Here is a 21448-nt window from a genome sequence, read left to right as displayed (position 1 = left end):
AAGGAGTACCAGAAAAAATGATAGTAAAGATAGTTCTGTAGTCTGAACCTCAATCCATTCTGCTAGAAGTAATTTGTGAACTTGTGACATGAAGTCATTTCAAATAATCAAGCTATTTCTAAACTATTACACTATCTGTACCAGATTTGATTAGAACTGCTATGCCAGATTCAATAGCTGAGGACTATAAGTGTAATGGTTAGTAAACACAGTTTATTTTTGAGATAATATTGCACTTCAGCTGGTCAAATCCAAACACATACACATTAATTTTTATGCTTACCGGAATTCTACCTCACCTTTTAATACATTGCATGGAGTTTAATTTTACTAAGATCAAAAACATAATCAAATCATCTTGCAAGCTCAATATTGCTTATTAGAATTTTTTACAGTTACCTGTAAGCAGAGTGAAATATTTCTCTGCTCCTGTGCCTGAACTGTAATATTTTAATGTTTAATCAATTTTTAATTTAATAACTGTTATCTAATTCAAGCTTACTTTGAGTTTTAGTTGCTGTGCTTGGACATAGTTTATAAGGATGTAACTTGCACATACTGACTGATCTTAGAGGAGTTACCATTACAATCCTTTTAATACTTCCGAAGTTTAAGAGTATTTGTACCTAGGGCCCTGTTCAGTCTGTTACTATATAGGATGGAAATGTTGATACTGAGGCATGGAGCAAAGCCACCGGAGAAACGTGGTTGTGTGGACATGGGGACAAGGTGGAGGGGCGGCCCCTGCATAAAGCTTTGGGAACCGCTCTACAGAGAACAACAGCTGAGGATGAGCTTGATAGAATAGTTTTTAGCAATTGGTTTGGGAATTAGCACTTCTTTTAATAACCACCTCTACTGAATCAGCTCACACTAACACTAACACAAGCCCTTTCAGGAGTCCTGCAACAAATTCTCCATGGAACAGAACCTCTTTGAGGTCATGGCACATCAAGAGAATTTGCCACCTGCTCTGATAGAGTTTACAGCAGTTTCAAGCTGGTTTGACTCTGAAACTGCACTTCTCTTAGTCTGGTTTTTGCTGAGCAATATCCTTGAAAAAGCATATTTAAACTTTGTATAATAGAAATTTAACTGGAGCTAATTAAACCTCATTAACATGAAAGATCAGGAATACAACAGATGTATTATCCAAGCAATGCTTCATTGTTCAAAATTTATTGCATTTATTTGCTTGTAGAAATGGTGCAAGACTGCCTATACAGAAAGCAGACAGATCATTTAGAGAGTTTCTAAGTATCACACATGATTCAAAAAAGCTCAGGCAGAAATGCATTCACTGATTTCTTATTTCTATCTGCCTGTTAAAGTGAGCAAGTAAATATGTTTGATAATAACTGGGTTTTTTAAATTAATGTATTCATAAATGTATAGTTTGGTTGTGGTTTCTGAATGCTACAGCTGTTTTGCACAGTAAACATTCAGCTAGTATGTTTTTGCTTGTCAAAACCACTCCAGAACTATATACCCAATAGCTGCTGTTTAGATAGACATGGTGCTACCTATAGCTGAAAATATTCAATACAATTCCCTTATTTCGATCCAAACACAGATATAATATTGTGAAAATGTATGGCTGAAAAAATGTGTGTGGTGGGGAGGGCAGCTGAACCTTGTTATGTCTCCTTCCATGTCCAGACCTCTCTGAGCTGAGTTTGATGTGTGTGGGGAAGACACAGCATGGCCCAGGGAGGGAAAATCATGAAAGCATTTGGAGCTGTGGGTGGATAAATAATATAACTGTTCTGCAAAAAGGATTCATGCAGTCACAGAATAATTTAGTTTGGAAGGTAACTTTGGAGCCACTCTGCCAAAAGCAATGCAAACTCCAAACTTATATTAAGTTGCTTAGGGGTTTGTTCAGCTGTTTTTTTGATGTCTTCATGGTTGGTGATGACACAATATTTCTGATCATTTACTCCAATGTGTGATCACCCTTATTGTAAAGGGTCTTTTACTGAGCATTTAACTGATTTTTTTTTCTTGCTGCAAATCTAGTCTAAATTAATCTATCTTCAGAAGAATTTTCTAGTTTCCCTCTGTAGTGAGTAGAAAGAAAGAGCCATTTCCTGAGATCATTTTGGATGGGATTGAACGTCCTCAAGAGTTTCCTCATAGTCACAGAAGGAACCCATATAACACAGAAAAACGATCATAAGGCACTTCTAGATAAAGTCAGGTGAAGGAGGATCCTGTCTGGTCTGCATGTGCTTTAAATGGACTCATGAAGAATCTCATAAATGATTACCTTCACACTCGGTCTAAAGGACTTTAGTTAGTACTCCAGCTAAATGCAGATGGTTTTGCTGTTTGGGATTGTTTTTACTACATTGCTTTGTGTTCCCAAGCTTAGTTAGCTCCTACTACCTGAGTCTTGAGCCCTCATGAGAGATGGTGGCTTCTTTTCTTGGCTGACTCTGAAACCTTTACTTCTCTCAGAGTGAGCAATTAGTGAGTTTCCTCCCCCCAGAAAAGTCTGTAATTTGGAAGTCTTGATCTTTTTTAAATAGACAAATTTTAATGAGATAATTATTTCATTATAGAGTTCATTTGTTATTCACTGATGCTATAAATGGCTCATTCTGTGGGTAGGTGCCATATATATTAGTATTGTATTCTCTTAGAATATTTTAATGTTATTTTTTGCTATTTCTTAGTGCTTAATTATATATTATAGTCCATACTGCATGTATGCTGCAAATGGGATTTTTTTGTTTTCCATTTGTTGATTTCTTATACTTTATTGCATATTCATTTCTGTTTTATCTCAATATGAAATTCTCAAGTACTGGCATCTGAGTAGAACAATTCACATCACTGGTCCGGAAGAACGAGGCTAAGTTTAGCGCTCCTTCTAATAGTAGAACACTTTTAGTTGAGCCCAAGTAGTCTTTCTTTAAAAAATGAACAAACAAACAAAAATACTTGTTTATTTTTTCACATTAGGAATTTTACTTAGACAAGTTTTAATTAGAAGAAATAAGATTTTTTTAATTTTTTTTTTTTTAAATGCGGACAAGTACTGGAGGAAAAGCAGAAGACAACAATCAGAAAGGCAGAGAGGGAAAGAGGCAGTAGAGCAAATGTTAAGAAGGAGCTGGAAGGAAGGGAACAATTTCAACTAAGAGCTCAAAGCTCTTGCAGGAGCGCACCAGCCCTGATGGAGGGGCGGCAATGGCACTGCCAGCATTGTCAGGGGACCATCCCTCTGCAAGGAACTTGCTTTAGCCACAGGAGATGGGCTCTTTTTTCCCAATAGGAAAGAGTCTCAGGCTACTAATCCAGTTTCACACTTAAGGAGTTTGGACACCACTTGTTCATGCCTGGTTTTAGTAGTAATAATAATAATCAACAGCAGCAGGAGTGTGGTAATAACAATAGCATCTTTTTCGAAATCTCTGCAAAAATCAAGATAGTTAAGATTTGTGTGGAACTGAATCATGAAGTTCAAGCTAGTTCATGTTCAAGAAGGGTAATCCATGTTTGACTCTTTCTTTTACATAGGTTTTTGAGTTGAAAAAGCAGTTTGTAAACTTATTTCAGAAACAAACATCATACAACAATGTACAAAATTCTGTTTATTTGTTTTTTCTTCAGTGATCTGAACATATTTATGCGATGACAGAGGCAGTCTACACAAAAGCTTTGACACTGCAAATTTTAAGGAAAATATGTTTGTCTAGCTTTCACTTCTGAGTTAATGTGCTGACAAATATTGCTTTGCTTAAGAAGTTATTTGGCATTGTTCTGGTTTATGGTTGTGTGAATTGGAATAATATGTTTGTTTATTTGTTTGTTTTATTATCCTCTTAGTTACCAGGAAGCTTAATTAAACAGAAAAAAAGGCAATTAAAATAAAGCAAGTCTGGACTTGATAGGCCATATGTACTGATGCTGGGAAGAAGAGGATAAATTGCAGCTCTTTTCTAGCACAGGGCTCTGAGGAAGGCTACATGGTGTTTCCACAAACAGCTCTCATGAAAGCTTTGCTTTCTGAAGGCAGTGCCTGTTCCCAAACTCCGTTCTGTGTTCAGCCTGCCAAATTAATACAACAAACACATCCGCTGCTTGCATCTGCCATGGTCCTGGCACCAAGTGGGGTAGGCAAGTGGAAGGAGTATGGCTGAAGTCGTAGACATGCTTCAGCTCCTACAGGCATGAGTCCTCATTACAAGGCAACACAGAGAGAGCAGGTGTTCATCTCTGTCCTTCTTGCTCAGCATCTGCAGTCTCAGGCTTCCTTCCAGCCTGGACACACCTGTCATCAACCACGTACGCAGTGTCCTTCCATGTACTCCAGGTCCTTTTCCCGATCTTGCAATATTACCTTTGCCCAAGCCCTTTCAGTCTTCCCTGAGCCTTCCCAGTTGAATTCCCCATCCTTTTTACCAAAGTCCCACATTCCATTTTTTGTTGCTCCACGAGCAATTTTTGCTTCATTTATGGCAATACTGAAGCCAATATTGAGTGAGGGCAAAACAGTAACTGGCAGAAGCAAAGGCCTTTGGTAATTTTAAATTATCCTTGCAGACAAACAGGCTTTTAACTGCTCACTCAGATGGGTCTGTTGAAATAAACCAGCAGGGACTTCCATAGGAGAAACTTCTCTTTTGTGTTTCTAACGTATTTTATCTGCCCTGTAAAAGTCTAATATATTGCAGATATAGATCTACCCCAGGCTTTTGTGTCATCAGATTTTGCAAAGACAACTGTCAGGTTTAATCAGCATTACAGTACAAAACTTCCAAAGGAAAAGCCTGGCACTGTGATTGTCATGTGGCCCTTCCACATGTGCCAGTCTGTAAATAGCCAGGCTCCTGAACCCAGGAGGCAACAAAGAAACAAACAAAAAACCCCAATAAAACTAATCCTTCATGAGGAGATAAGCATAGACTGGTCTATTGGGTCTGTGCCCTATTTGAAGCGGTAGATAAAACACACTCTGATTAAATTTGCCATTAGTATTGCCTTTTTTATCATAAAGATTTTGAAGAATATCATCAAGGCTTCTGATTTTACTGACTTTTCCCTTCTACAACATTCAGCTTTGCATGAAGTCTCACTTCATTCCCCCCAACTGTTCAGCTGTTGCAGGGCAGCAATAGAAAAAGGATAATGGGGCAGATAATACGTTTCTCTCAGGAAAAGACAGTCATAACCATGATTTAAAGTCATGAGATATTGCACATAGATTCACAAGAGGCAATTAATATTCAGACTTTCAAGTTAATTGTGTATTTTTTTAAATAGGACTAATTTAAAGAATAGCTTGACTTGAATATTAAAGCAATATCCAGAACTTTTATTCAAGTAAAAAAATGACTTTAAAAGACCCGGAGAAATTTCAAAATCCTTTATTTTTCTCAGGGAAAAGTTTTGAAGAGCCTAAAGCCTACCTATCTCGTTCACAGTCAGAGAGATCTAAGTGCCAACATTTCTTAGGTTTTTGAAGGTCTTCATTAAAACTACATAAGTAGGAATTAATGAGCTGCCCCCCCCCCACCTACACTGCAGTTAGAGACAATGTGGAAGTACAGCATCCATGTACCAAAACACCTCAGAGGTGGGAAGTTGTTTAAAATCCTTTAGCTCAACTCGATTGCTTGTGCCCAAAACCTTGGAGTAGGTGCAGTTAATTTTTTTTCATTATATGGCCTGTAGTTCCAGGGATCAGGCAGGATTATCATAATGATTTTCTTGGACCTTGGTGTCTGTTAACCCTGTCCGAAGCCCTCTGGTGCTTGACATTTTCTTATGAGGCTCTTCGCTTGCGCAGTGGTGTGTGCTCTCAGCAGAGACAGAGCTGTAGTTGTGCTCTTTAAATAGAAGCACTTGCTTGCTTTGGCACAGAGCTGGTGGCTTATGTCCTCTTTCGTCAGTCATTTTCCCTCTCTAAACCTTAAGGCAGTTTTATACATGAAACAATGATACGTGCTTGTTATTTTAGCTACTTTGGTGCCCATGATTTTATTATTGGGCAGAAATAAAACTAATAGCAACTGCTAGTAAGTGATCAGGACAGGATTGGAATAGGAATCTGGGAAAAATCCCAGTCAGTCAAACGGTAACAGCATTCAGAGATAAGGTTTATAGTCTGCTGGCTATGGTTCTATGGCAGCCTAACAACAGACTTAACAGTAAAATGAGGGGAGAAATAATGAGGTACCCATCAATAATGAGGGAAATTCTTTATGCAAATGAACATTTTTATACTAACCAGTGAGGTTTCTGAGTTACAACACAAAAGTGTGCGCAATGTCTATTGTCAAACTCTTTTGCAGCCATGCTGTGGCTGATGCAGATGGTATTCTAAGATTTGTGATGACCAAGTGGTGATAGTCCCTGCATCAAGCTCAAAAGACTTTTTCTGTTGGGCTAGTAAGCAAATCTTAGCTACAGAAAACATTGTAGGTCATACAAATCTAAGTGAGGATGAGCTGTGAAAAACCACTGAGTTTGTATGTGTAAATCTCAGGTGGCTGCCAACAAGATTTACATGAAATATTTATAATATATAAAGTAATGTATTTATCACTTTATTCCATTTCTAATTCCAGGCTTTTTTTTTTTTTTCCCTGTTGTATTCTATAAAATCTTTTGAATATTGCTTGGTCAATTAAATAAACAATATATAAAAATGCACAAAAAAATAAAGGGTTTGTGGCTGGCCTAAGTTTTTAAGGACTTGTGCTTTTTGACATATGTAACTTTATTTTTATATCTGTATTCAAATCACTCTCTTCAGAACTGAACCTCTCAGAAAACGAGTAATCATTTAAAGAGGAAATTTACTGGAAATATTTAATAGCTATTGGGGCTCTGTGCAAAAGCATCCCACTGACAGCACTGCCTGTGCATTGCTCTGTAATGATACTCCTCCCCCTCCTTCCACTCTTCCTACTTGTTTTTTACAAGTTGCAATTTTGGCAAAAAAAGAAAAAAAAAATTCCACACTTTAAAAATCCCATGCCATCAGAGGATTTCCCCTTTTAGAAGTTTTCTCGACGATCTGCTGTGAGCAGCTCTAACAAGCCAGCTTCTTGCGGGAAAACATAAAATATGTAATTTTCATGACATCACTGTATTCCTGGGGCAAATGACCAACATGACATTATTGCTTCAGCGAAGAAATAAATTACCCTGTACCTAAGGAGCGGCTGCCACTGGTAAACTCTGGCACTCCTGTCCCCAGGCAGATGCTGCTGCATCCCCCCCTTGTGTCTGTCTGCAAACTTGGGACCCTATAGTTGTGATCAGCCCCTTGCAGCTCCTTAGGAAATGGCTGTAGCCATCAGTCAGAGGTTTCTGAGCTGCAGTCCCTTTTAAGTCTTGTGCACAATAGCAGGGCTTACACCAAGTGGGATTATATCCATGAGTTATTTCAATATATTCCGTTCTTCTACTTTGTAATGTTTTTATTTGGAAAGCATACTAAATTTGATTGTTAGTCTCGGTTATTTAATATCCTTATATGGTTTTCCAGTAATGCAAAATAAATGATTGCTTCTTTAAGCTTATTTTTGTTTCTTAATTTATGGAAGCGTAAACACTTTTAGATGTAGCAATGCAACTTCAGTGTATAAATCAAAGTGTCTTGGAGGAAATTTACCCCAAACTGTGGGCTTCCATATGCCATAGAGAAACTGGAGAAACTACTGGTTGTTGAACCACACTCAGAAGTGCTGGAAACACTAGCCAAATGCTTTATGACAAGCAACTGCCCACTGCCAATTGACTTATGTAGGACTTCATAGTTGTCAGATTGCAGTTTTCCAGTCTGGATTATTCTGCCATTGAATAAGTGGTGGGAACCCCTCTGTTCGTCTTCCATTTTATCAGAAAGGCATGGCTTTAGTTAAGCAGGAGGTCTTTTTCTAGCTTGAGCAGAACACATCACTACTTCTTTAGTGTAATTTCATCCATGCCTATACTCTTGTTGACACTGTGCTCAAAATAAAGAAGCTGTTACTCACAGACTATGTCATAATGAAACAAAGGAATGAAAAATGCTCTTAAACCTGGGACATAAGACCTAGTTTGAACACAGTGATTATAAATACAATATATTGTTTCAGGTTACCTTGTTAAGAATGATTTTCCTACAACATTCTTTGCAATTATATTGTAAATTAAAGTCATTTGTATGTATGCATGTTTGTTTGTTTGTTTGTTTTATGTTTCATGGGAAATAACATCGAATTTTTTTATTCCTATTTGACTGTTGAAGAATTCAAATCTGAGAGACTTACAGTTAGATGCAGTCTAAATGATTGATTTTTTCCCCGAACTGGTGGTCGTAGTTATAATTAATCTGTCCTGAACTCACTTCCATTTACTTCTTTACTTCTTGAAATTAAATAACAGAAATTCTAGGGGTTTTGGTTGATGGCAAGTTGAACATGAGCCAACAGTGTGCTCTGGCAACCAAAAGGTCAACTGTGTCCTGGGTTGCATCAATCACAGCATTGCCAGCCACTTGAGGGAGGCGATTGTCCCGCTCTGCTCTGCACTGGTGCAGCCTCATCTGGAGCTCTGTGTGCAGTTCTGGGTGCTGCAGTATAAAAAGGATTTAAAGCTACTGGAGAGTGTCCAGAAGAGGGCTATGAAGTTGGTGAAGTCTTTGGAGGGGAAGCTGTATGAGGAGCAGTTAAAGTCACTTGGTTTGTTCAACCTGGAGAACAGGAGACTGAGGGGAGACCTCATCATGGTCTACAACTTCCTCACAAGGGATGGAGGGGCAGGCACTGATCTCTTTTCTCTGGTGACCAGTGATAGAACCCAAGGGAATGTCAGCAAGATGTGCCAGAGGAGGTTTAGGTTGGACATTAGGTAAAGGTTCTTTACCCAGAGGGTTATGGACACTGGAACAGGCTCCCCAGGGAGGTGTCACGGCCCCAAGCCTGTCAGTGTTCAAGAACGGACTGGACAATGCCCTCAGACACATGGTGTGATCTGTGGAGTTGTCACATGCAAGAACAGGAGTTGGACTCAATCCTCGTGGATCCCTTCCAACTCAGGAAATTCTGTGATTTGATGATTCTAAGTTTCAGAGTATTTATGATTAAAGAGATGAGGTTAGCCAGATATGAAGCTCATACTTGTCTCTTGTAAATTTGACGGGGAAGATGCAAGGAGCTTGTTTAACTAATTATCAATATTTCCTCTTTGCAATTAAACAGCACATAAGTTATTAGTGACTTTTTTGGCAATTTGAAACTCTTGCTTCATAAATCCCTTGGAGGAATAGACATGAAAGATCTGACTTTATACAGCTGAGGATCGGTAAGGGTAATCGCTCTGAATCTTAATCAACTAATTGATTAATGCCATAAAATATTAAAGACTCATTGAACTGTTGAAATTGGGATTATATGCTGGCACTTTTAGAGGATATTACACTCACTGATTCATGAGGTCTTCTGCTGGCTTCAGTTCTAAATGATGAACCCACAAGTCAGTGATTGAGAAACCTCTTCCTACGAAGTTGTTATTAGAAGCTAAGAAGCATGGACATCTAAACAAATCTTTCAGCTGCTTATGATAATACTTATGAGTATGAAAGGATGTCTAAAACATATCCTGATATGTCAAAAATATCTTCTCTGTGACTTTGCCATTCTTAGCTCTCTATAATAAAACTTTCTCTTACTCCTCAGAACAATTTAATATTTTTTCAGTATCTAGAATGTTTCTGAAGCATAGTAAGTGTAACAAATTTGAAAAATGAAACTTCTTGTAGACAAGGCAAGAAGTATCTATACTGAGGATAGGGAGACTGTATATTGTCTCCCACAGCATGTTATTTTGAGCACCAACAAGCAGTATTAATGTCAGGTTACAGACTTTCTTCTCCCATTTCTGAATTGCATGCAAAACCCCAAGTTCAAGGAAAAAAAATAGCAGTTGCAGGAAGCGTAAGTTATCATTTGGTAGACTGCCATGAAGAACAGCAGGAATATAGACAGGGTCTGGAAAAGATGGTTTAGTTGCCACTATTCAGACCTTTATCTGTACCACATAATTCAAGAGATGTTTGCAGTGTGGGGTTGCTTAGCTTCTTGACACTGCTGTTCCCCAGACACTTCTTCAGTGCATGCTGAACAATGCTACAGTTATGCAATGTTGAGTTACAGAGTTTCTATCTTTGGAGCAAATTTGATTGAGTTCAGAAAAAAATCATAATTCTGTGTTTTTTTTCCCTCCCTCTGCTTATAGCTTAAAATTTTCTCGGAATTCTGTTGTGGATCAAGACGCACACAAAACGTGAGAGCTGTCATTGTTCTTTTTCAATAGTGGTAGGGATGTTTACCTCCTAAATATGTACTCTGATCACATCTGCAGGAAGGATGAGACCCAGTTGTGATACTCTGGACTGGTCAAAGCCGTTTTCGTAGGAAGGTGCTGCATCACCAGAATGTAGATGATCTGGGAGGTAAAAATCTAATTTATTTGAATGAAATACACTGCCTGGAAAGTCTAGGGACTGTAAAGTTAGGTTGCTAGTAAGACAGATATCCAAGAACTGTCCCTCCATAAATACCTAGGTTATGGGGCTTGTGTTAGTGGTTATTAGGTTACAGATGCACATGCTCTTATTAACTGCCTAAAGCCTTTGAATAATCCTGACAAGGAAAAAAGAACTCGAAGCACAGAGTGGAGAGATTGTGTTTTCTGGCCCTAAAATAACCTGTACAATTGGGAATTCTCCTGCAAAAAGGCAGACTTGGACATTCCCCAGGAACAAAATGAAATCAGGTGCTCCCAGATTCTAGGAGAGTACCAATCTCCTTTTTGCTACTGCATGCAGCAGAATAGAGGGCTGAAAACCAGGTGCTTTAAAAACTAGGCTTTGATTTTGGGACTTGCTGAGTCATTTTGAAGAGGTACTAGGGGACATCACCAACACAGTGAGGGGTCTGAGTGAGAATGTTTACACTTCGCTTAAGCAAACTTTTAACATGAATGTTTGCTTCCCTTTTGAAAATAATCAGCCTCTACTCATTAATATTAACTGGAGAGTGTAACATGAAACATCCTAGTGGAGGATTCAAAGAATTAACAGGGTCATCCTTGTCGATTTTTACCTTCAAGGTGCTTTACAAACATTAAGGTCTACCTTTTTACTGAGCATTCAGAAAGAGAGATGTTGCAAAGGGTTGTGTCCACCCAGTAGTCCTACTGCCTGTGTCTCCACCCCAGACATCAAAATGAAGGGAGGAGGAATACCTCCATCCTTTCCTCTGTGGTGGGAACAGTGTTTTCCAACTGTGTGCAGTTCTGAGTTATCCAACCCACACGGCTGATACAGCTTCTAATTTTTGTAACTGGACCTTACCTAGTCTTCTGTATGTGCTTTTAATAACAGGTAATCACTCACGACTGGAATGAAAGAATATAAAAATTTCCTTGAAACCAATAACTCTAAGTGTCAACTGCTACAATCCATGGGTGTATGTTTCAACTGTTATGGTCATATCACATAAACTTTATTTTGCCAGGGGTGTAAATCCTGAAATGTCAGAACAGAGTTTACCAGATAGATGAATGTATGCCTCTCAAAGTTACCCATTATATCCTTACGCTTTACCCATCTCAAGAATTACTGATTTGTATTGTTCAGAAACATTTGAATCCAGGCAACAGGCTTAATGACAAAATCCATAACTATGCTGCTCTCAAGAAAATATATTCACCAGCTCTCTGTGTTTATAAAAATTATCATAAAGTAGTAATGTTTCCTCCAGACTGGCAAATCGTTTTGAGTCACATTATTTTTCCTTCTGAGAGCTTTATCCTATTAATCAGTGTTTTGTTCATCCAGCTTTCTCCCAATGTAATGGGTAGATCTAATATTCTCCATATATTTATTTTAATCACTTTATATATATATATATATATTTTTTTTTTTTTTATTAGGCTGCTTTAACAAATTCATAAAGTGGCCCCAGAGAACCTTTTAGTTATGCCTTATTCACACTTCTGGCATGATGAAATTATTTGGATTTCTTATCAGTGCACTTGTGCAAATGCATGATGAGAAATGATAAAACATCAAAAGAAATTATCTATGTCATCAGGTAAGCAGTGAGATACCAAAAAGGATGACTCTCATCCAGGTGTAAAATAATGTAAATTCCATGAGTTGAAAAGCTCCTTAGTATTTTCCAAAGCCTCATCCCAGGAGAAAGTTAGTGTCAGAGATACTTGAAAAAATCCATGTTTTGAAAACAGAATTGAGAAAAAAGGCAAAACTGTCAAACATTCTCTTTTGAGATTAACTATTTTTTTGATGTCAGAAAGAACTTTTCCTTGTAAAATCTAAGCTAGTCAACCATCAAAAAGTAACATTTTGAGGTGAAGGATTCAGCCAAACTTCTGCTGGGTTTGACCATTTTATACCAGTTTGGGATAGAATAGAGAGGTCTGAAATCTGTAAAACTTTCCTGGGTTAGATAAGCCTATCCTCTCTAGCTCAGCTAGCCCATCAGGGTTTGTTAGCCTCATTGGTGTCTCTATGCTGTCCTTCAATCCTACCAAAGATAAAAGAGTCAAATTGTAAAGATTTTTTGGAATAACTTTTCAAATCTATTTGTAAAAATTAAGATGCTGAAAGAATATATGTGATGATATATATATATATATATATATATATATATATATATATGTACTTTAGAACCTAACATTTAAAAATGTATTTGAATATATTGAAATAACCTTCGTGTTCTCAGGGAAAATGAATTTATGTAAAATCCTACCTTAACAAATTGACATTTTGAGTTGAAAATCAGTACAGAATATGGTCCATTTACTGTGTATGCTATTACCTTTTCAGAACTTTTTGACTGTATTGTTTTCCATTACTTTGCTAATAGATCTTACAGGTATATTTTTGTATACTTAAGCAGGTAAACATCTCAAAACCTTGTCCTTTTTTTGTCTCTGGACTTCCACAATATTATTTTCTTCTGCTCTTTGAGCTCCTGAAAAATCTGAGGTGGGTTTTGTTGGAAGTGTTGGGTCTTGATCAGTTAGTTCTTCTCTTCAACTGTTTGAGAACTTAGTGAAAGAAAACAAACAAGCAGTAAAGCTGCAGATACTTTGACTAAAATACTTTTCCTCTTCATCCTTCTGCTGTCAGACTCTGCTTTCTTCCGGTGACATAAATCACAATGTTATGGATAGAGAAATTTCCCAACTTCATGTACTAAGCAGGGTGCTTATAAAGCCTTTGAAGATGCCTTCAATGAGGGAGAAATAAGAAAGAAGTTTCTGCTCCTGCTTTAGGATCACTTTAGGACTCATCTTGGCAAACAGAAAGCATTTCAGCCTTAGTGGCTGAATAACATAGCTTGATGTTATTGAATACTGCTGTGTGAACATTGCTCAGGCAGAAGTGAATGGCAGGGCTTAAAATGAAAGCTGAGTAAATATTTGTGTTTTTCTCAGTTTGGCAGCCAAACTAGACAAAGGCAGGTGAAGAGAAAGAGGAGAGATTTAGCTCAAATCACATGTTTGGACTCCTTCAGGATTTCTGTCCAGAGGGAGAGTCAAGAAATGAAAAAGGGGAGTTTTGTTTAACAGTGTGCTGTCCTGGAGACACGTGGAGGAAAACATCAGTGGCTGCTGCCTCCTCTTGCATCACACAGCTGGGGTGCCCATGGCTGGGGGCAGTGGACTGAGGGATAGGGACCGCATCCTTCTCAGCCATGACTCAGGGGCTTGGTGGCTCTCACTCTCTGAAGGGCTCTCAACCCTTCATAGCCCTTCGTCTCAAGTCAGGTCTGTCAGCTCATTTACTCTCTCTGCATTTTTCAACTATGCAAAAGCTCCCAGTATTGAAGATTAAAGTGCTGTGTCCTACCTGCACTCCCACCAGGCCAGAAAGGGAACATCACTACTCTGTTGGTGGAGACAACAATATACAGTACGGAACAGGTCACGGTCTTGGAGACACTTGAGAGCACCTAGACCCAGAATTTAAACCACTCTCCTCAGAGATGTGAGATGTGGTTCCCAGGTCCTCAAGCACAGACAGTCTGTAAACACTGAACAAGTGCCCTAATTAGTTGGCTATTGAGACAATCTTTGGATCTGTCTGAAAAAGTTTTTGAGCTAAATCTACTTCATGAATTTGATCCACTCTTGTAAATGGCTACAACATGATCAAAACAGTTCTTTAGTGTATGTGCTATAAGTGAAGAAATCACTTGGCTTTAGTCTCGTGCCTTTTGTTCTTTACTGCCTCCAGCAGCGGGATTGCCTCGGGGCAGTGAGCGCCACTTAACCTCACCATGAGATGAAGTACTTTGTGTACCTTGTGCTGATATAGATTAAGATACTGTCTTTGTAAAATATCCTGTGATAGGACAGAGAGCTGCACACTGCACAAAAGTGCAGCTCCAGAGGAGGAGTAAAAGTTTTGCTTCTAATATATCTTGGTGGTCAGCTTTATAAAACCTATTTTGTCTCTTCCCTCCCAGACAATGGGTAAAGGATTAAACTAGTCCTGAACAGAGATGAAAGGTATGGTCTTCTTCCTCTGAGTCCTTGTGCTCTTCAGAAGGGATGAATAATGGTTTTGTTCCAGTAAGATACTGTGCATATCATCTCTCATATATTCTATTCTTTTGTTTCTGCATCATACAGGCAGAGCAAGGAGCAGTGAGTGTGGGAGGACGACTTAAATGAATGGCTTGGAGACACTAGTCATCATGCCTGAAGTAATGGTAAAATTATCACATTTGCTGCACCAAACTTAAGTATTGGGGTCAGGAAAGGATGGCAAACTTCCCCATTCTTTCCCATGGCTAGCTTATTTCCTATGGGTAGTTCTGAGATATGTGTTATGAGGCATAGAAGACCTTTTCAAAAAACTCAAAACATTTGGCTAAATTACAAGAACTCATCAGTTTATTGCAAAATGAAAACTGTCTATGAATATAAAAGAGAACTTGCCCCTGTATGTTTAATAAACTCTTGTCATAGGCAGTGAAAGCCAGTGGAAAAAAACTGATACTGATAAATGGAAATGAAAAAAAACCTCCTGGAAAACTCCTAGATAAGCCAGGCTAGCTGTGTGTGTGTATAAACACATTAGGTTATTTTTTTTATGTTTACCTCAGAGTATAAATATTATAAAAGGGCATGATTTGTTCTCCCAGCCTATGTCTGCAGCTAAGAAGATAGAACCTCTGTGTCTACTATGGCAACAGAAAGCTGTGTTTGTACTGGAAAACTTCCATGAAAACTCCTGTCATTGACTGCATGGGTTCAAGTCCGGCGTGTGTAAAGTCCATTGGCTAATTGTAGCCCTGTCATGTCTTGTTCTGCTCAGGGTAAAGCTGGTCTGTGTGTGATGTAGTGATTTAAAACCCAGCAGCTGCTGTCATCTCGTGTGTGAGAGCTCCTGACATTGCTGCAGGAGACTTTAGGGTTTTCTTGAGGCAAATTTACTTCTTGTTATGTTTTCCAAAATAATTTCCAAAATCAGTCTTGCGTTGCTAAGGGTCAGATTTTTATCATATTTAGTCCAATTTAATCCAGTGAAAATCCCCATATTCCTAAGCAGTTTATGAAACGATAGATAGCCACATGAGCAGGTTAGATGTGAGCCTTACCTGTACCTATCTCTCCACCCTCCTTCTGCCCAGCTCCAGCCCCACAAATATGAACTTCCTAGAAGGTTCTCCACATATTGCATGATCTAGCCCTTCATTTTGTGCTTTCAGAAACTTGATCCAGACTTAAAAGTGAGAAGTAAAATTTTCCTGTTTTAAATACCAGAACTCTGTCTTCCATTGTAGTTCCCTTTCGTTCTCTGTATTTTCCTTTTTTGACAAGAGGACAAAGCAGTTTCATTGCTTTTGCATTATTTAATACTTTCATCCATGGAAGTATTGCAATATTTATAAGATATAAAAAAATCACCTGTCATGGAAAAGACAAATGGTCCTTGTAACTTCTTGAATTTGGAAAACTATAGATTTTGCCAAATGAATGTCTTTTTCAAGGTTTTCCTTAAGGAAAAAACAAAAACAAAACCAAAAAAACTCAAAAAGTTGTTGTGAATTCTCCCTCTTCTTTAGGCTTAGGCACTAGAGTTAGCCTGTCTCCTTGTGGTAGTTTAATCTGAGCTAGCAATATAACCACAATAGCCACTTACTCGCCCCCATCCTCAACGCCCCAAATAGGGAAGAGAATCAAAAGGGAAGGGAGAAACTTGGACTGAAATAAACACAATTTAATAAACTAACAAAATACTAATGCGCTACTAGTAAATATATGTGTATATAATAGAAATAGAATATAAAATAAAGGACGCTTAATGCAGTTCCTCATGAACTCCATTCACACCAAACAGCCAGTTCCAGGAAGCAGCCCCTGATCCCAAACAGCTGACCCCAAAGAGAGAAAAAAGGAAAGAATGCAGTAAGGCCCAGAGCCCTCTGCAAAACGACAAAAGGTCTAACTAAGCATCCCAAACAGAACTCCCCCAGTTGCAACAAAAAGAGTGAAGAAGCGAGAGAGTGCAGAAGATCCCGACCCTCCTTAAATATGAAGCATGATGGTAACAAGATGGAATACTCTTATTGATCAGTCAGGATCTCAGTCAAGGTCTGCCCTGTCTATGCCACACTTCCTTGATGCCTCACACCTGTGGGCAGAGCACTCAGAATGTCCTTGGATCTCAGACCAGAGCAACTAAAAACATTACTCTGTGTTATCTCTTGTTCTCAAACTAAGTCCAAACAATGGCCATGCTAGCTATGAAAAAGAAAGGTTTCTAACTGCATGAAGAAAATTAACTCATTTTCAGTCAAACCACCACACCCTTTAATCACTTTTACCATGAAAGATCTTTGTCTTTCAAAGAGATGCTACAGCTGGAAGAAGTGAATTTAAGTTAATTTTTAATTTTAAGAAATGATGGAGATAGTACATTTCCTATCTCTTATATTGCCTTTCTTCTGCTTACAGCTCTTACCCAGGAAACTGAAGACAGTGACCTGCTAGCCTTAGTCTATACCTACCAGAGAATTATCTCATTACCAGATGTAGTCTCGTTTGACCTGAGTACACTTTTCCTCCTCTCATCTTGTTTCCCTTTCCCACTCCCTGAATGTTCAATTTGTGCTCCTATACAGAAAAAAATTGTGAATCTTGAAGAGCAAATTGAAGAATTCAATAATTAGAAGAGCCAGATGGGAGAAGTATATCCTCAGGTTTAGTCTTGGCTGCTGATATTGCCAAGTCAGGACATTTTATGATTCTGTAGTTTATTGATTGCAAAATATATATATTATCCTGAGGAAAAAAAGAGACTACATTTTTTAGTTTGAATTTCATCTTAGACTTTTACCTAATGTACTTTCATTCAGGGTCTTGAAGATAAATTTCATTTGGGTTAATCTGAGCAGAAGCAAAAAATTGATTCTGTTCATTTAGCTCTCCCCTGACATCATGAAACCTGTATTCTCTGCTCTGCCAGCCCAAAGCTTCAACAGAAAGACTGGAAAGCTAATACAAGAGCAAAGAGATGAGGCTGTTCCAAAAGGAGATTGTTTTCACCTAATTTAGTCTAAAAATATATATTAAATGCATGCCTACCAAATATTAAGCTATCTTTAAGCTAGTTAACAGCTGGGTGCTATCACCCCTGCTTAGTGGGGAACTCAGAAGCCATGGAATAGGGCAGGCTGAGCTGAAAGGATGTTCCTAATGGCAACGAGAAGAGGGCAAAGTTTTTAAAGCAAGCATAGCTGAGACTCTGAGGATCAAAATAAATTTTTCTGAATGTAATTCTGTTGTTGGTTGTGGGTTTTTTCTGCTTTAGGAAGTGTAAGGAAATGGGTAAGGTGAATGGGCAAGAAATACTGACTTTATGTCAGTTCCTGTCTGTGAAAGGTGATTTCTTGAGAATTATCATTGAAAACTGTACCAGATATTTTTCTAAGGATGGAAATACTACCAGATATACTCATACTCGAATGTTGCAACTTGTAGTTCTGAAACTGTGACAGTGTAAGACTAAAAAATAAAAAAAATAATTTAAAAATAATTGATAAGAGTAGTAGAGTTTGGGTTGGGCTTCACAGAAAGTGAGAGGCAATTGTAACCTGTACGGCTTCAAACCAGTAACTGTGATGAAAACTGAAGACACAGAAGCAAGATGTGCTACTAGCTGGAAAAAGGACTAGATAAGTCATATAGAATGTGTTGTATAGTCAAAACCTTTGGTAAGTAAAGCTTTCCTGAAGTCCGTCCACCATGCCTTTACTATTATTGGTAAATCCAAGTTGACCAAATTTTACTGTGTAGAAAACATGAAGAAATGAAAATATTAGAATTTGGAAAGATCTTGAAATATGGTATAGCTCATCAGACTTTTTCTCACAGCAGGCTTGTTGACTTCAGCATTGTTATTGTCAGATGTTTGTTGCATCCTGAAGACACCTTTAGGAAGTCAAATGACCACCTTCATTGATCTGCTTCATCTCCCCTACATTTTCTCTGATGTTTATACAAGTGTGCTCTATTGAAATTTCAGACCATTACCTCTCCTATGCAAGACAAATATGGAGAACAAATTGCTCTGTTCTTCTTTGGAGTAGCCTTTCATGTATTTTAAGTTTTTTGGAAGTATTTATGCATTTGAAGCCAGTCAGATTTTTATTTCTGTAATAAATAACTGCAGCTCTCTTATTGTTTCCTACTTTTCTAGACTTTGATTTCTATTTTTGCACTTCTCTGGACCCTCTTGTTCATTCATATTTTCACATATGGTGTCCAAAATTTGTCACTTTTCTGGTCCTGTCTTACTAACATTGAGCAAAGCAAAATGGTTATTTAATCTCTCTTCCATATTAAAAAAAAAAAAAAAAGTGAATGTAAAACCAAAAGGGCAATATTTAAGAATGTATTCGATGGAACCTAAAACTTTCATTAATATGGTGTCTTTATTTACTTCCTAAGAATGGAAACCTGATTAAATGTATCATTTTCCCTATTCTGCTAAGTAAGGCATATATCTCTAAAAATTACTAAATTTTGTGACTTATTGTGTAGTAAATTATTTATGAGAGAATGGAACAAGCTTTTTGTCCAAACAACTCCAAACAATTTATCTTTCTCAGTATATTCTACTAAATGTTCAAAGCAAGTTGTAATTGTGACTGTTGCTGTCAGAAAATATTAACAGTGGACTAACACAATAAGAAAATTGCATGCTGACTTGAAACAAGGCATATTTATGTGTTTCCTTTGAAAGGATAACTGCATTTATAATGTTATGGTTGAAAATTTGAATCTTGCTGAAGTCTTCTATTTCTATGAAGTTGAACACCCAAATTTGTTTACCTGTTTTGTTTTTTTTTTTTTGTTCATATTGAATATACTAGAAAATTACTAATGTAACTTGTTATCTTCATGTACTAGGCAAAAAGGAAAAAAAAAATATTGCTCAAGGTAAGAAAACATAACTGCTGCTTTCATGTGAAGTGCACTAACTACTGGTGTATTTCCACACTTGTCCAATTTTAAAAATTAACAAGTTCCAAAATAGTATAGTGAAAATCTAAAAATTAATCAAAGTACAAGGTGTTGTGACTTAGCAACTAATAATGAGGTTACAAACTCCTTTAATTCTGTCCGTAAGAAAGTACAGGACCAGCAGGAACTGTCACAGGTAACACCACGTTTTCCATTTAATAGACTAGCTAACATAGCATTTAGTTTTTCTGTAACAGTATTGCTTTGGTTCCTTTCCAACACCTGTGGGACTAAGCCATCATTCTGTTAAAAAAAAAAAAAAATCAAGATTCAGGCATTGGCCAATGCTCAAATTAGTAGGTCTAAGGAGTATGATAGCCTCATAGTCTCAGTGTGGGAGATCCTTTCTTGGGCAAGGATTTGTTTTAAGGCTTCACAGGTCTGTTCTACAGCATGGCCTCAAAAACAGAATAAGCTCAGGAAAGAGTTGTCACACTCCAGAAGACATAGGCAGGATCACTTCAATTGGCTTTATTGCTGAAGAAGATGTGATGCAAGACTGCATCCTGCCATAAACGTTCCTCAGTAGAGAGGACAGAAGCAACTGTGCTAATTGAAAAGTGGGACATCATTTATTATTTTCTCAGAGAGTATGTGTAAGTCTCAGGAAATTATAGCATATAAAAACGCATTATGAGCAAGGGAGGAAAGAAGGGCCACCAGCTGGCCACATAATCAAAATGGTATTTATTTCAGAAATAAGACAAGTAAGGTATATCAAATGATTAAGCTATAATTTGCACTGTGCCCTTACCTTTCCTGGCTAAAAAAAGTGACCTCGACCTATGATACTTTATCCTGGACACAATGATATAAACAATCACTAGTAATCACATGTAGCCCATAATACATTATGGTGTTTGTGGTGGACAGGAATAAGTGAGGTAAGTTTGTGAGTATATGAAATCTCTAGCAAGTTCAACTAGAGAGAGCAGGTCCTTATCTAGGGATCCAGCTAACACCTCTTAGTTTAAGTCAAGCAGAAAAAAGATACCTAAACATTAATCACTTGTGGCTTAGGTAAGTAGACTTATTGTTCAGGAGTGAAGAACTCTTCAGTGGCATTCTTCTCTCCACATGGAAGTCTTCCTTTGCCTGAGGTTGAGACATCTTTTCACATTAAGAGAATAAATTTCACATATGATGTATAAGCATTTTTTGACTTAATATTTTATTGAAAAGTTCTTGATCAGGCTTCAGCAGTCTTCCATTTCTCTCACCCAATTACATGCTTAGCCCCCAGCTCTGCAAGCCTGTCATGTACTTGTGCCTGGTTGCATCAGAATAGCCTGAGTGTGGTCAGTGGGGACACTCATTGGCTTAAAATTTTTCATTATTTATAATGGTTGCAGTTCTTGCAATAAGGAAAAAAAAAAAAAAGATAAATACATTTATCTATATCTTACATATGTGCATAGTTTAGAAGGGAACTCTTTTGTTAAAGATAAATGAATGATAACAGTCTAAAACCGTTAGAGGATCTAATTTTTTAATCTGCTTTTCATCTCGTTCAAACATTGTACTCCCTTGTATCAAGTAGCAGATACAATTAAAAAGCCTTGGTAACCAGCTGATAGAGGAACTAGGAAGCATCATTTCATGTGAAACAATAGGGGCTGTCTGCATGGGTGATATGATATTGCTATAGGCTTTCTGTTCTGAAACCACCTTTGGAATCTGTACTGACTATTTTTAACACAGCAGCTGTAATTTATTGCTAATTGAATTATTTTACATATTACCTATTTACTTACTGGCTTTTACAAATAAACATACTAGGAGGGTAGCATCAGGAAGAAAATAAAGGAAAAATATGTAGAAAAAATTAAATGGTAATAAAGAATAGTAAACCCTATAACCTTACGTTACATGTTTTCCT

At 37.6% G+C, this 21448-nt stretch overlaps 1 long non-coding RNA gene across 3 annotated transcripts in view; it reads left to right on the top strand.

Moving 5' to 3' along the window:
* LOC139827083 (uncharacterized) overlaps nt 1–19361 on the top strand; it is a 42124-nt gene extending 22763 nt beyond the window's left edge. Inside the window, exons 2-4 of one of the 3 annotated variants that reach the window (XR_011737274.1) lie at nt 10363–10453; nt 14668–14747; nt 16999–19361. This is a non-coding gene — a long non-coding RNA (uncharacterized lncRNA). Of the gene's footprint in view, nt 1–10362; nt 10454–14667; nt 14748–15182; nt 15363–16998 lie in introns of those variants that run through there. The other 2 variants (XR_011737275.1, XR_011737273.1) reach the window with 2 other exon arrangements.
* The last annotated feature ends 2087 nt before the right edge of the window (nt 19362–21448 follow it).

Source organism: Patagioenas fasciata, chromosome 1, assembly GCF_037038585.1.
Source record: "Patagioenas fasciata isolate bPatFas1 chromosome 1, bPatFas1.hap1, whole genome shotgun sequence".
NCBI classification, from domain to species: domain Eukaryota; kingdom Metazoa; phylum Chordata; class Aves; order Columbiformes; family Columbidae; genus Patagioenas; species Patagioenas fasciata.
Note: the sequence above shows the minus strand (reverse complement) of the source record. Positions and strands in the feature narration are given on the sequence as shown.